The sequence below is a fragment of the Rhinopithecus roxellana genome, chromosome 19 (genome assembly GCF_007565055.1).
Source record: "Rhinopithecus roxellana isolate Shanxi Qingling chromosome 19, ASM756505v1, whole genome shotgun sequence".
Classification (NCBI taxonomy): domain Eukaryota; kingdom Metazoa; phylum Chordata; class Mammalia; order Primates; family Cercopithecidae; genus Rhinopithecus; species Rhinopithecus roxellana.
The window spans coordinates 78,116,085-78,128,844 of record NC_044567.1 but is presented as its reverse complement, the minus strand read 5'-3'; the positions used below and the strand labels follow the sequence as shown (position 1 = coordinate 78,128,844).

Genomic DNA, 12,760 nt, shown 5'->3' with positions numbered 1-12,760 from the left:
AAAAAAAAAAACACAAAAAATAAAATGGAACACTAAACCCCTGTGTTACACATGGTCCTCGTAAGCATAGAGCATGTTGTTTGGAACCATTGATTACTTTCTCAGCTTTTCCTGTACAAAGGCTCCCATAAAGGGAAGGGGGAAGAGACATTAACGGTACAGACGGCCCTTCCTTTCCTACTTACTTGCTCCTCGCTTCCTCTCCCCAACTCGAGTCCCTTCTTGGATACTGAATCCAAAAGTCTTCAGCTTGAGAAAAGGTGATGGGGAAGTAAACCTGGACATCCTAGATTTTTGCTTTAACATGGGAGAGTTTTAATGGCTTCAGAGGGACTGATGTAAAAGGATAGAAAGTGTAAGGTCTGGATTTGTTAAAGGAGGCATGACTCAATAGTGAGGTAATGAGCAGGAGATAGCTGGTTTCCAAAAAAGTTTTTTTTCATATTTTAGATAAAATGCTTAACATGCTAGTTTCCTTGGAGTCGTTAGATCCATAGAGGCATTGGGAGATTTTTATTTAATTTATATGTGGGTAACTTAATATCTTTGAGAATGACAGAATGACTTTATAACCAGCTTGATTTGTAAAAGTCACGATAAAAACATTATGTAGCCACCAACTTCTCCCTCTTGTAGTGTTAACGTCTAAATTGCCAGTGATTTATTAATGTACCAACATTTTTAGTTTCCTAGCAGTTTGAAATCTCTTTCTTTTTTCTTTTTTATTTATTTATTTATTTATTTTTGAGACGGAGTCTTGCTCTTGTTGCCCAGGCTGGATAGAGTTCAGTGGCATGATCTTGGCTCACCTCAGCCTCCCGGGCTCAAGCGATTCTCCTGCCTCAGCCTCCCGAGTAGCTGGGACTACAGGCTCCCTCCACCACACTTGACTAATTTTTCTTTTCTTTCTTTTTTTTTTTTTTTTGAGACGGAGTCTCGCTCTGTCTCCCACACTGGAGTGCAGTGGCATGATCTCGGCTCACTGTAATCTCCACCTCCCAGGTTCACGCCATTCTCCTGCCTCAGCCTCCCGAGTAGCTGGGACTATAGGCACCCACCACCATGCCCAGCTAATTTTTTGTATTTTTAGTAGAGATGGGGTTTCACCATGTTAGCCAGGATGGTCTCGATCTCCTGATCTCGTGATCCGCCGGCCTCAGCCTCTCAAAGTGTTGGGATTACAGGCGTGAGCCACTGCACCCGCCAATTTTTGTATTTTTAGTGGAGATGGGGTTTCTTTCTTTTCTTTTCTTTTCTTTTCTTTTCTTTTCTTTTCTTTTCTTTTCTTTTCTTTTCTTTTCTTTTTTTCGAGACAGAGTTTCACTCTTGTCGCCCAGACTGGAGTGCAGTGGTGCGATCTTGGCTCACAGCAACCTCCACCTCCCAGGTTAAGCGATTCTCCTGCCTCAGCCTCCCGAGTAGCCAGGATTACAAGTGCCTGCCACCACACCAGGCTAACTTTTGTATTTTTATTAGAGATGGGGTTTTGCCATGTTGGCCAGGCTGGTCTCACACTCCTGACCTCAAGTGATCCACCCGGCTTGGCCTCCCAAAGTGCTGGGATTACAGGTATGAGCCACCGTGCCCAGCCATCTAGCAGTTTGAAATGTCATTTAAGACTTTGATAGTGTTACAGAGTGTGGGGCCGGCGGAGAGGAAAGCTGGAGGCACGGGTGGTTGGCAGGAAGTGGGACTGGTGCCTGGCAGATGCGGTGGTGAAGATAGGTACTGGTTTTGGATTAGGAATTGTTTTCTCACTTACCTTCTTTGAAAGAATGTGGCCATTAGCCTTCAGTTCTGGCACGGGATTAGGAATGGCTTACTCCAACTGTCAGCATGATTTCCAGGCTCCATGTCTTCTATATGGAAAATATGTCAACGAGCAGGAGCAGTGACTTCACTTGAGAACATCCCAGTGGGAGGACAGGAGAAATCATGTTTACTCCTCAGGAATACTGAAGTGCCCTGGAGTAAGCTGTCCTTCTGTAACAGTGTTATCAGTAATGCTTTAAACTCCAGCACCTGGTTATGTATTTGAAATCAAGTCTGTTTCTTGTTTTGTATTTTCTCTCTGGAAATTGTAAGGAGGTGGTCTTCAATAAATTAAACAAAAAAAGGAAAAAAAAGAAAAAAATACTTTGATAGGCTAGGCATGGTGGCTCACGCTTTTAATCCCAGCACTTTGGGAGGCCGAGGCAGGCAGATCATCTGAGGTCAGGAGTTCAAGACCAGCCTGCCCAACATGGCAAAACCCTGTCTCTACTACAAATACAAAAAATTAACTGGGTGTGGGGGCGGGAGGTGGATGTTGCAGTGAGCCAAGATTGCACCACTGAACTCCAGTCTGGATGACAAGAGCAAGATTCCATCTCAAAAAAAAAAAAAAAAAAATTTGATAAATTACATATCTTTACCTATAACTTTCATTTTTGTATTTGTTTTTGTTGTAAGCAAGAGAGGAGAGGTAATAGTCCTAATATCATCTGGCAATTATCAAAGTAAAAACTGCTAACACTTATTTTGCTTGTTGAAATAATCTTAAAAGATAACATTAAAAGATTGGACATCAGCGTGCAACATTTCACGAAGTATTGATTCTTTCATTGCTATGTTGCATTTTGGCTAAAAATAATCAAGCTACTTGATTATTTTTAGAACAAAGGAAATCAACATTCTGTTTCCTAATGTTGATTTTTTTTTTCTCTCATCCTCAGTCTTTCTGTGACTGCATCATCACTGAAGAAAAAACTTGGGATAATTTTTTGTTACTGTAAATCCTCACTGTTAAGTAAGATTTTTATTTCAGCATTTGGCCTCTTTAATTGCATAACGGCAGTAAGAGCAAAGTCAGTTTTGTTCATATGAACCATTGGAAACCTTGTCAGATACAGGACCCAAGTTCAGAAGGCCATTAAGACCTGGCTGTCCTTTACCCTCTCCACCCTTGCTGGAGCTTGCCAAAACCCGGTGGACTGATTCTGGAAAGCCCTTGAAACATGTCATTTCATTAATGGTGCTTTCTTTTGGGATTGGGCTGTTGACCTAATTTGTGATGAACAAAACCCGGCCAAATCATGCAGCCTCCAACTCCCCATGGGAAAGTGTTAGAGAAAAGTGTTTCAGCAACATCACCCATTTAAGTTTCATAACCCCAGCTAATAAAGATGATAAGAAACACCCAAGCTATCAACTAGGGTTTTTTGAGGGCAGAAGTACAATTTAATTTTGAGCACTTGTATGTTAAACAACATGTTGTTGGCCTAGTTTGAAAGCTAATTCTCGTGTCTGTAAACGCTCAGTTCCTCCTAAATATTTGGGACAGTTTCATAACACTGTGTAGGAGGTGTATGCATCGAACCCTCTTAAACTGATCAGTTCGCGCATTCCAGGCTTTTCACAATTGTAAATGTCTTTTCCCAACCTAGTTGTGGGAGGTAGCATGGTGCAGTGAAATGGACTAGTATTTAAGAGCCAGATCTGTCTGAATTCAAATCCTGCCTCTTTATTATGTCAGTGAAAGACCTTTTGGTGGGGCAGCTAAGTGCCTGGCATAAGAAAAGTATAGATACTAATTCCTACATAATAGAAATATCCCAGATAAGTATTACAGCTATTCAAAACTTTTTATTGTTGGGAATAGCCATAATAACTGAAGAAGCAAAGTCTCACTATGTTGCCTGGGCTGGTCTCAAATTCCTGGCCTCAAGCTCTCCTGCCTCAGCTTCCCAAAGTTCTGGGATTTACAGGCATGAGCCACTGCACCCGGCTGCCTCCAACCTTTTAACACCAAAGATTTCTGTTTGTTCTTACACAGACCGACCCTTGTTTTGATTTATTTTACCTTCTAGGCTAAGTTTATTAGTATTCTTCCCTTTTTTCCCCCTTATCAATCAGATACAAATCAACATGAGATCACTATATTGGATTGTTTATATACTTAATGATAGGATTCTACCGAAAAGTCAAATGTTTTGTCAGCCTTTAGGTCTTTTAGGGGCTTGGCATAGCTCTCTGAACAGTGGAACTGGCTCAAGGAGGGCCCACTGTGACTAAGTTCCTAGACTGGCTGTTAGCCTTTGCAGTATCCCAATGAGAGGTCCAACTGTCTTCCTGTGCCCACTGGTTCCCTTTCTCTTAATTCTATTGGACAGAATAATTGGAGCACCTCCTCACCTCACTTCTCATTGGCCATAAGAACAGGACTGAACCACCCAAGTCCAACTTGGTGATGGAAGCTTGTCAGTATCAATACCTGATAGGCCCCTAATACTAGTGTTAATGAAGTTTCTTAAAAGAGCGAACACTTGACTGTTGAGACAGCAACCACAAAGCCATATTTTCTACTATGAAGAAACTCATGTTTAGAACTTGAACAAGTTTAGGCAGAAATATTGGAAGCTTATCCGTAAAAGCAAGGGAATATGAGGAAAGACTGGATGAATAAGAAAACTTTGAATCAATTCAAAATTAAAATTAATGGTCAAGGTATGATATCCGGAAGGCATCTCCTGATTGTGGCTGCAAAAAAATATATATTTTAAAAGCAAAACTATTGAAATACAGGAGAAATGCAGAAAAACATGTAGAAATGAGATGGTCTTTTTCTTTCTTTTTTTTTTATTTTTTTGAGACGGAGTTTCGCTCTTGTTGCCCAGGCTGGAGTGAAATGGCATGATCTCAGCTCATTGCAACCTCCGCCTCCCAGGTTCAGGAGATTCTCCTGCCTCAGCCTCCTGAGTAGCTGGGATTACAGGCGTGCACCACCACACCTGGCTAATTTTGTATTTTTAGTAGAGACCAGGTTTCTCCATGTTGGTCAGGCTGGTCTTGAACTCCTGACCTCAGGTGATCCACCCACCTGGGCCTCCCAAAGTGCTGGGATTATAGGCGTGAGCCACCGAGCCCAGCCAAGATGGTCTTTTTCAACCCTTTGGCTTAGACTAAAGTTGTAGGTCACCAATGACTGTCACCCTACTCTGTTCTTGCCCATCCTTTCAACCAACGTCTCAGCCACTCAGCAAAGATTAACTTAGGAAACATAAAGCTAATTCATTTTCCTTCCTTTCTGTCATTTCCTTCCTTCCTTCCTTCCTTCCTTCCTTCCTTCCTTCCTTCCTTCCTTCCTTCCTTCCTTCCTTCCTTTTCTTTTCTTTCCTTTCACTTTCCTTTCTCTCCTTCCTTCCTTCCCTCCCTCTTTCTCTCTCTCTTTTTCTCTCTCTCTCTCTCTCTCTTCCCCCTCCCTCCCTCTCTCCTTCCTTCCTTCCTTTCTCTTTCTTTCTTCCTTTTCTCTTTCTTTTCTTCTGGGTAACTCTTTAAAATGTATTTTCCTAGTTACAGAAATACTACTAATTTTAGAAAATTTGAAAAACAGAATACCACAAAGATTAAAATAATAACCTAAAATAATTAAAATAATAACGTAAAATTCTACCATTGGATTGTATATTTTGGCATGAATAAGAATTCTTTTTTTTTTTTTTTTGAGATGGAGTCTCGCTCTGTCGCCCAGGCTGGAGTGCAGTGGCGCGACCTCGGCTCACTGCAAGCTCCGCCTCCCAGGTTCATGCCATTCTCCTGCCTCAGCCTCCCGAGTAGCTGGGACTACAGGCGCCCGCCACCTCGCCCAGCTAATTTTTTTGTATTTTTAGTTGAGACGGGGTTTCACTATGTTAGCCAGGATGGCCTCGATCTCCCGACCTCGTGATCCGCCCGCCTCGGCCTCCCAAGGTGCTGGGATTACAGGCATGAGCCACTGTGCCCGGCCTGAATAAGAATTCTTAACCTGTGTAACCTGAGATCCAAGGTACGTTATGGGGCTCCTGAACATCTGAAACTGTATGCAAAGTTTACTGTTAAATACATGTGGGTAATTTTCAAAGAAAGGGGATCATAGCCTGGGGAAAATTAGGTTCTCAAAGGTAGAGCTACCTTCAAAATATTACAAGCTTCAGATGTAGTTCCTTTTCTTTTTTCTTTTCTTTTCTTTTCTGTTGTTTTTCCTTTTTGGCTTCTTTTGAGACAAGGTCTCACTCTGTTGCCCAGACTGGAGTGCAGTGGCGAAATATTGGCTCACTGCAACCTCCGTCTCCCAGGTTCAAGCAATTCTCCCATGTCAGCCTCCCGAGTAGCTGGGATCACAGGTGCATGCCACCATGCCCAGCTAATTTTTGTATTTTTAGTAGGAGACGGAGTTTCACCATGTTGGCCAGGCTGGTCTCAAACTCCTGACCTCAGGTGATCCACCTACCTCGGCCTCCCAAAGTGCTGGGATTACAGATGTGAGTCACCGTGCCCGGCCTATTTTCTACACATTTGTAAATGTGCTTATTCTCTCTCTCTTTTTTTTTGGCAGAGTCTTGCTCTTGTTGCCCAGGCTGGAGTGCAATGGTGTGATCTCAGCTCATTGGAAACTCCACCTCCTGGGTTCAAGTGATCCTCCTGCCTCAGCCTCCTGAGTAGCTGAGATTACAGGCATGCATGACCGTGTCCAGGTAATTTTTGTATTTTTAGAGACAGGGTTTCACCATGTTGGCCAGGCTGGCCTCGAACTCCTGACCTTGTGATCTGCCCACCGCAGCCTCCCAAAGTGCTGCGATTATAGGCGTGAGCCACTGCACCCAGCCACTTTTATTTTTCTAATGTCACTCCCTGAGCCTAAGTAGTTTAAGACCTCAGATCAATGAATGTAACCGCCATTTGACTAAAGAACTCCAGTTGAACAGTTTAGCTGCTGTCCCTAAAAGATGGCATTTGGTTGACATTCGTTCCAAAAGCATGATAAAACACTAAAAATCTGTGGTGCCTTTGTCCGCAGAAAGAGAAGATGGCAAGGGTTTATATTTCTCGTTCGGCCAGGAGTGCAGTTTCCCTGCAAGCCCCAGAGGGTGGGTGGTAACAATGGGAAGTGTTTGGCTCCTCATCCTCCTGCTGACAGCCAGGTCTCAGAGAGGCAAGTCCCACACTTCTCAAGCTCTGGATCCGAGCTCGGCTGCCGTGGGAGGAAAGGCTTCTAACTGGTTAGGAAGCACAGAACTTGCCTGGCCTTCACCAGCATAATCCTATCTGTCATTCTCTGTAGGAACCGGCTCTGCTCTAGGCCTTGTTCTTTGCTCCGGAGGCAACAATTGCCATTTTTCTTTGGTATTTCTGCCGTAGTGATCACACTCACCCTTCTCATAGGAAACCATGGGAATCAGCCCAAGTCACAGCTGGCTCCCAGATGGCTCTTGATCCTGTGACCCCACCAACATTCCGACGCTGATTTGCTTGGGAGGTTCAAGCTTGGCTTGCCGGGGCACCATGCTCCTGGATCCCCACCCTGGGAGATTTATAGGCAGGCCTTGGAGAGGACAAATCTCTAGAGGTGGGATGGGGCCAAGCAGTTTCCTTTTGTTGCATGTTCTAGAATTCTGCCTAAAACAGAAGAGGCTGACCTCATTCTTGCCCCACCCGAAGACTGAGCAGGAATAACTAACTAGCAAGCTATTACTGACATTGTTAAATTACCTAACAAAGAAAGTTCTTCATTCTGTCTCCGTCTCTCTTGATGTATACTAATATATGTGTATATGTGCATATATACTATATATACACACACACACACTAGAAGAGAATTCTTCATATATATGTGCATACACAAGGGCAATTCTTTTCCCGTGTGTGTTCTTGCTGTAGGATGCTGAGTTTGACATAAACCTGATCTAAGAAGATTGTATTCTCCAGGTCCCAGGCTGAGAGTATCCAACTCATTCAGGTAGAAACAGCCAGTAGAGCTCAAATAGTTTCTTGTTGCAAAGAAATTCGTCGGTGTCCATTTCCTGGAGATACTGTGGAGGATGCTAGCAGGTTTCTAACGTACTTCAGCTGTTCAGGAAATACTTTACATAATTTCCTGCTCTAGAGAATAGGAGGAGGGCCTGAAAGTTGGAATGCATTACTCTCTTTCTTTACGGTCTCAAATGTGGTTCACAAGGACCCTTCGCTATTCACACACACACTCTGAAGCGCTCTTTTCTGGCTCTACCAGCATTTTTATGCGTGAATGTTCTTTTTTTAAGTGTGGCGAGAATCCTAGTAACTTGGACTTCCCATAGCATACTGGCCTGAGCTTCCTAAGGAACTTTACAAACATGAGCTAATTAAGCTTGGAAAGCCCCATGCCAGTCCTCCCGGCTGTTATTGAAACGAGGCCAGCTCTGAGGTGGACCAGCCGCAGTTTTTGCCTGGGACAGCAACAATTCAAACCGTGGAGAGGAAGGGAAGCTGGCTGCCTAATGCAATTGAAACTGCAAGGGAGAAGCAAGTTAGGCAACACGTAATTAATTGCCTCCTCAGTTTGCCTCAGCCTAACAGTGGGGCTCAGATACTGGTATTTTAACTGGGTCAATTAGGCCTTTGTCCAAGATTTCAGGCAATGGCCCAAAAATGGACAAGTCTAAGATTTTGCTTTTTTTTTTTTTTGAGATGGAGATTCACTTTTGTTGCCCAGGCTGGGCACAATGGCGTGATCTAGGCTCACTGCAACCTCCGCCTCCCAGGTTCAAGTGATTCTCCTGCCTCAGCCTCCCAAGTCGCTGGGATTACAGTCGCGTGCCACCATACCCAGCTAATTTTGTATTTTTAGTACAGTCGGGGTTTCACCATGTTGGTCTGGCTGGTCTCGAACTCCTGACCTCAAATGATCCACCTACCTCGGCCTCCCAAAGTGCTGGGATTACAGGCGTGAGCCACTGCACCCGGTGTAAGATTTTGCTTTTATTTAAAGCAGTGGTTCTCAATCTAGGGAGATATTGCCCCCAAGATGACATTTCACAAAAATCTGGGGATTTTTTTTTTTTTTTTTTTTTTGAGATGGAGATTCGCTCTTGTTGCCCAGGCTGGAGTGCAATGGCATGGTCTCAGCTCACTGCAACGTCCACCTCGTGGGTTCAAGCGATTCTCCTGCCTCAGCCTCCCAAGTAGCTGGGATTACCGGCGCCTGCCACCACGTCTGGATAATTTTTGTAATTTTAGTAGAGATGGGGTTTCTCCATGTTGGTCAGGCTGGTCTTGAACTCCTGACCTCAGGTGATCCGCCCACCTCGGCCTCCCAAAGTGCTGGGATTACAGGCATGAGCCACTGTGCCTGGCCTGGAGATATTTTTGGTTGTCACCTCGGGGGAAGGGGGATGCTATGGTTATCTAGTGGATAGTGACCAGGGATGCTGCTGAACGCCCCATAATGCACAGAAAAACCCCCATAATAGATAATTTTCTGGTCTAAAATGTCAATAGCGTGGGGGTTAAAAACCCTGATTTCAAGCTTCAAAGTGACTCAGCGTTGGCTTGTCTCCTCTGTGTTAACCCTAAATCTTAGCCTGGTGACCTTTCAGCCCACTCAAGTCTAGGATCTAAGCTCATGGCAGCACCCTGAGCCTCTCGTGGGTTCCTGAGCTCAGCCCTCCCATCGATGCCTCTGTGAGCGATGACATTGTCCTGAGCTTCTGGGTGGTGAAGACTCGCCTCTCACTGTGCCATATGTTCCTGGGTAATTAGATGCCTCTGCGTCTTATGAGTGGGCTTTCTGGAAAAGAAACCACTTGTGTAGTTCCCGGTTGGGCCCCAGAGCTTTGAGGTCCTGTGTTTCTTGCAGTGAATACAGTCAGGCATTCCCGTTTCTCGGAAGAGCCCATTCAGAGAACAGCTATTTACTTCCTGCCTCCTCCGGGCCCAAATGCCAGGGAGACCCCAGGCTTCAGCAAGATAGAAAGATACCAGGGAATTTAATTTCAGCCTTTCCTTTTGTAAACTTAAAAGATATTCTCTCGTGAGAAAGCCTGGGAAACTTTCACTTCAGCCAGGAAGACTTCTCAAGCAATCCTCCAGTCTTGGCCTCCCAAAGTGTTGGGATTACAGGTGTGAGTCACTGCACTCCGATCCAATTTACTTTTTGTTGTTGTTGAGACAAAGTCTCGCTCTGTTGCCCAGGCTCCGGCATGCAGTGGTGCAATCTCAGCTCATTGCAACCTCTGCCTCCCGGGTTCAAGTGATTCTCTTGTGCCTCAGCCTCCTGAGTAGCTGACAGGTGTGTGCCATCAGGCCTGGCTGATTTTTGTATTTTTAGTAGAGATGGGGTTTCACAATGTTGGCCAGGCTGATCTTGAACTCCTGACCTCAGGTGATCCACCTGCCTCAGCCTTCCAAAGTGCTGGGCAGGTGTGAGCCATTGCACCCAGCCAACAATTTACTTTTAAAAAGTAAAAGTAAAGCTGGTGACAATGAAAAGGGCATGTCTTTGCCCTTTCCTGCCTAAGAGATTAAAACATGGACAACATGCAATAGCCTTCAACTCTGGTCTCACTGCCTTCTCTTCCTCTGTCATCCCACACCAGTCCTCACAACCACCACAGGATGTGTGTGTGTATGTGTGTGTGTGTTTTATGAACCTTGTTTGCCCTTAAAATAACTTATTCTCCTAGATTCCTCCCTTTTGATTGTCTTTATTTAATTAATACAACATTTAATTTTTCTTTTGAGACGAGTCTCACTCTCTCACCCACGTTGGAGTGCAGTGGCACAATATCAGCACACTGCAACCTCCACCTCCCAGGTTCAAGGGATTCTCCTGCCTCAGCCTCCCAAGTAGTTGAGAGTACAGGTGCCTGCCACCATGCCCGGCTAATTTTTGCATTTTTAGTAGGAGACGGAGTTTCACCATGTTGGCCAGGCTGGTCTCAAACTCCTGACTTCAGGTGATCCACCTACCTCGGCCTCCCAAAGTGCTGGGATTACAGGCGTGAGCCACTGCACCTGGCCTTAAGGTGCAATTTGTATTCAGTAATGAGTGTGATGTGCTCTAATCTGGAGTGTGCCACTCAATGCTTTTTGTTTTTTAGACAGGGTCTCACTCTGACATCCAGGCTGGAGTTCAGTGGTGCAATCTTGGCTCACTGCAACCACCACCTCCCGGCTTCAAGTGATTCTCGTGCCTCAGCCTCCTGAGTATCTGGGATTACAGGCCCAAGTCACAAAGCCCAGCTAATTTTTGTATTTTTAGTAGAGATGGGGTTTGGTCATATTACTCATACTGGTCTCAAACTCCTGGACTCAAGTGGCCCTCCTGCCTCAGCCTCCCAAAGTGCTGGGATTACAGGAGTGAGCCACTGTGCCTGGCCACTCAATGCATTTTTACCTGCATGGACACCCACGTAACCACCATCCAGATAAAGATATGGAACATTTTGGCCAGGTGTGGTGGCTCACTCCTGTAATCCCAGCACTTTGGGAGGCCAAAGCAGGAGGATTGCTTGACTCTAGGCGTTCAAGACCAGCCTGGGCAACATGACAAAACCCCATCTCTACAAAAATTAGCCAGGCATGGTGGTGTGCACCCGTAGTCCCAGCTACTTGGGAGGCTAAGGTGGGAGGATCACTTGAACCAGGGAGGTCAAGGCTGCAGTGAGCTGAGATCCAGCCTGGGTGATACAATGAGACTGTCTCAAAAAAAAAAAAAAAAAAAGAAAACTAACGTGACTCCTCTATCTAAAACACCAATATGAAGAACAATGGTATTTCTAAAACTTCAGAGCGAGGTGTCAAAATGAATTCACCCCAAAGTGCACCAAGCATCGCCAGATTCTCTTCACTAGATTCAACCCCCAGGGCTCCTAAGTTGGAAGTACAGGCTTCCAAACTGTGCTGTGGATGGACAGTGAGTGAATGTCTTTGGTTTTACATAGGAAGGGTGAGGGCCAGGCATGGTGGCTCAGGCCTGTAATCCCAGCACTTTGGGAGGCTGAGGTGGGCAGATCACCTGAGGTCGGGAGTTCGAGACCAGCCTGACCAACATGGAAACACTCCTCTCTACTAAAAATATAAAATTAGCTGGGCGTGGTGGCGCATGCCTGTAATCTCAGCTACTTGGGAGGCTGAGGCAGGAGATTCACTTGAACCCGGGAGGCAGAGGTTGCAGTGAGCCAAGATTGTGCCGTTGCACTCCAGCCTGGGCAACAAGAGTGAAACTCCGTCTCAACAAACAAACAAACAAAAACATAGGAAGGGTGAGAACAAATGTTTTTCCTTCTAATGGTTTAGAAAGACAAAGTGGAAGTTATTGGTTAAAATAAACACACACATCAACAAAATTTTTTTTTCTCATGGTGGGTCAAGATTTTATGCATGTCAAAAGTATGAACACAGGGCACAGGGTTTGCTATGAAAAGCAACAGGGGGAGACTGAGTTCCATGTGTTGTGGGCGAGGGAGGTACAGTATTTGTGAAAGCTGCTGCAGACTCCCTCCTGACTGGAAAGCCGCCACAGGGAGGCAGTAGAGCTTAGTGGTAAATAGCGCTGGCTCTGGAATCAGATTTGAATTTCAATCCAGCTCTGACACCTAATAGCTGTGTGACCTCCAGCAAGTTGCTTAACTGCTCTGTGCCTCACTTTCCAACTCAGCAAAATGAGGATGAAACTAGTATCTAACTCCTAGAGGTGCTTTAAAGGTGATTTGAATATCCAGCTCACCAAGTAAGCTCTCAGTCAGTGTTAGTTTACAAAGCAGGAGTTTAAGGGGGCAACTCATTTCAGATAGATAGATAGATAGATAGATAGATAGATAGATAGATAGATAGATAGATAGATAGATAGATAGATAGATGTTGGATACATAGTTTTTTTGAGAGCATACTGTTTTTCAAGTTGTGCAAAATGGTTTAACCCAAAATCTAAACAGTGGCTCAAAGAGCCTTTTTCCAGCCTCCACCTGCAATCATGTCCCCTTCT

The 12,760-nt window shown here is 44.8% G+C and overlaps 1 pseudogene; it reads left to right on the top strand.

Moving 5' to 3' along the window:
* The first annotated feature begins 51 nt into the window (after positions 1-51).
* LOC104675497 lies at positions 52-1,895 on the top strand (annotated as a pseudogene).
* The last annotated feature ends 10,865 nt before the right edge of the window (positions 1,896-12,760 follow it).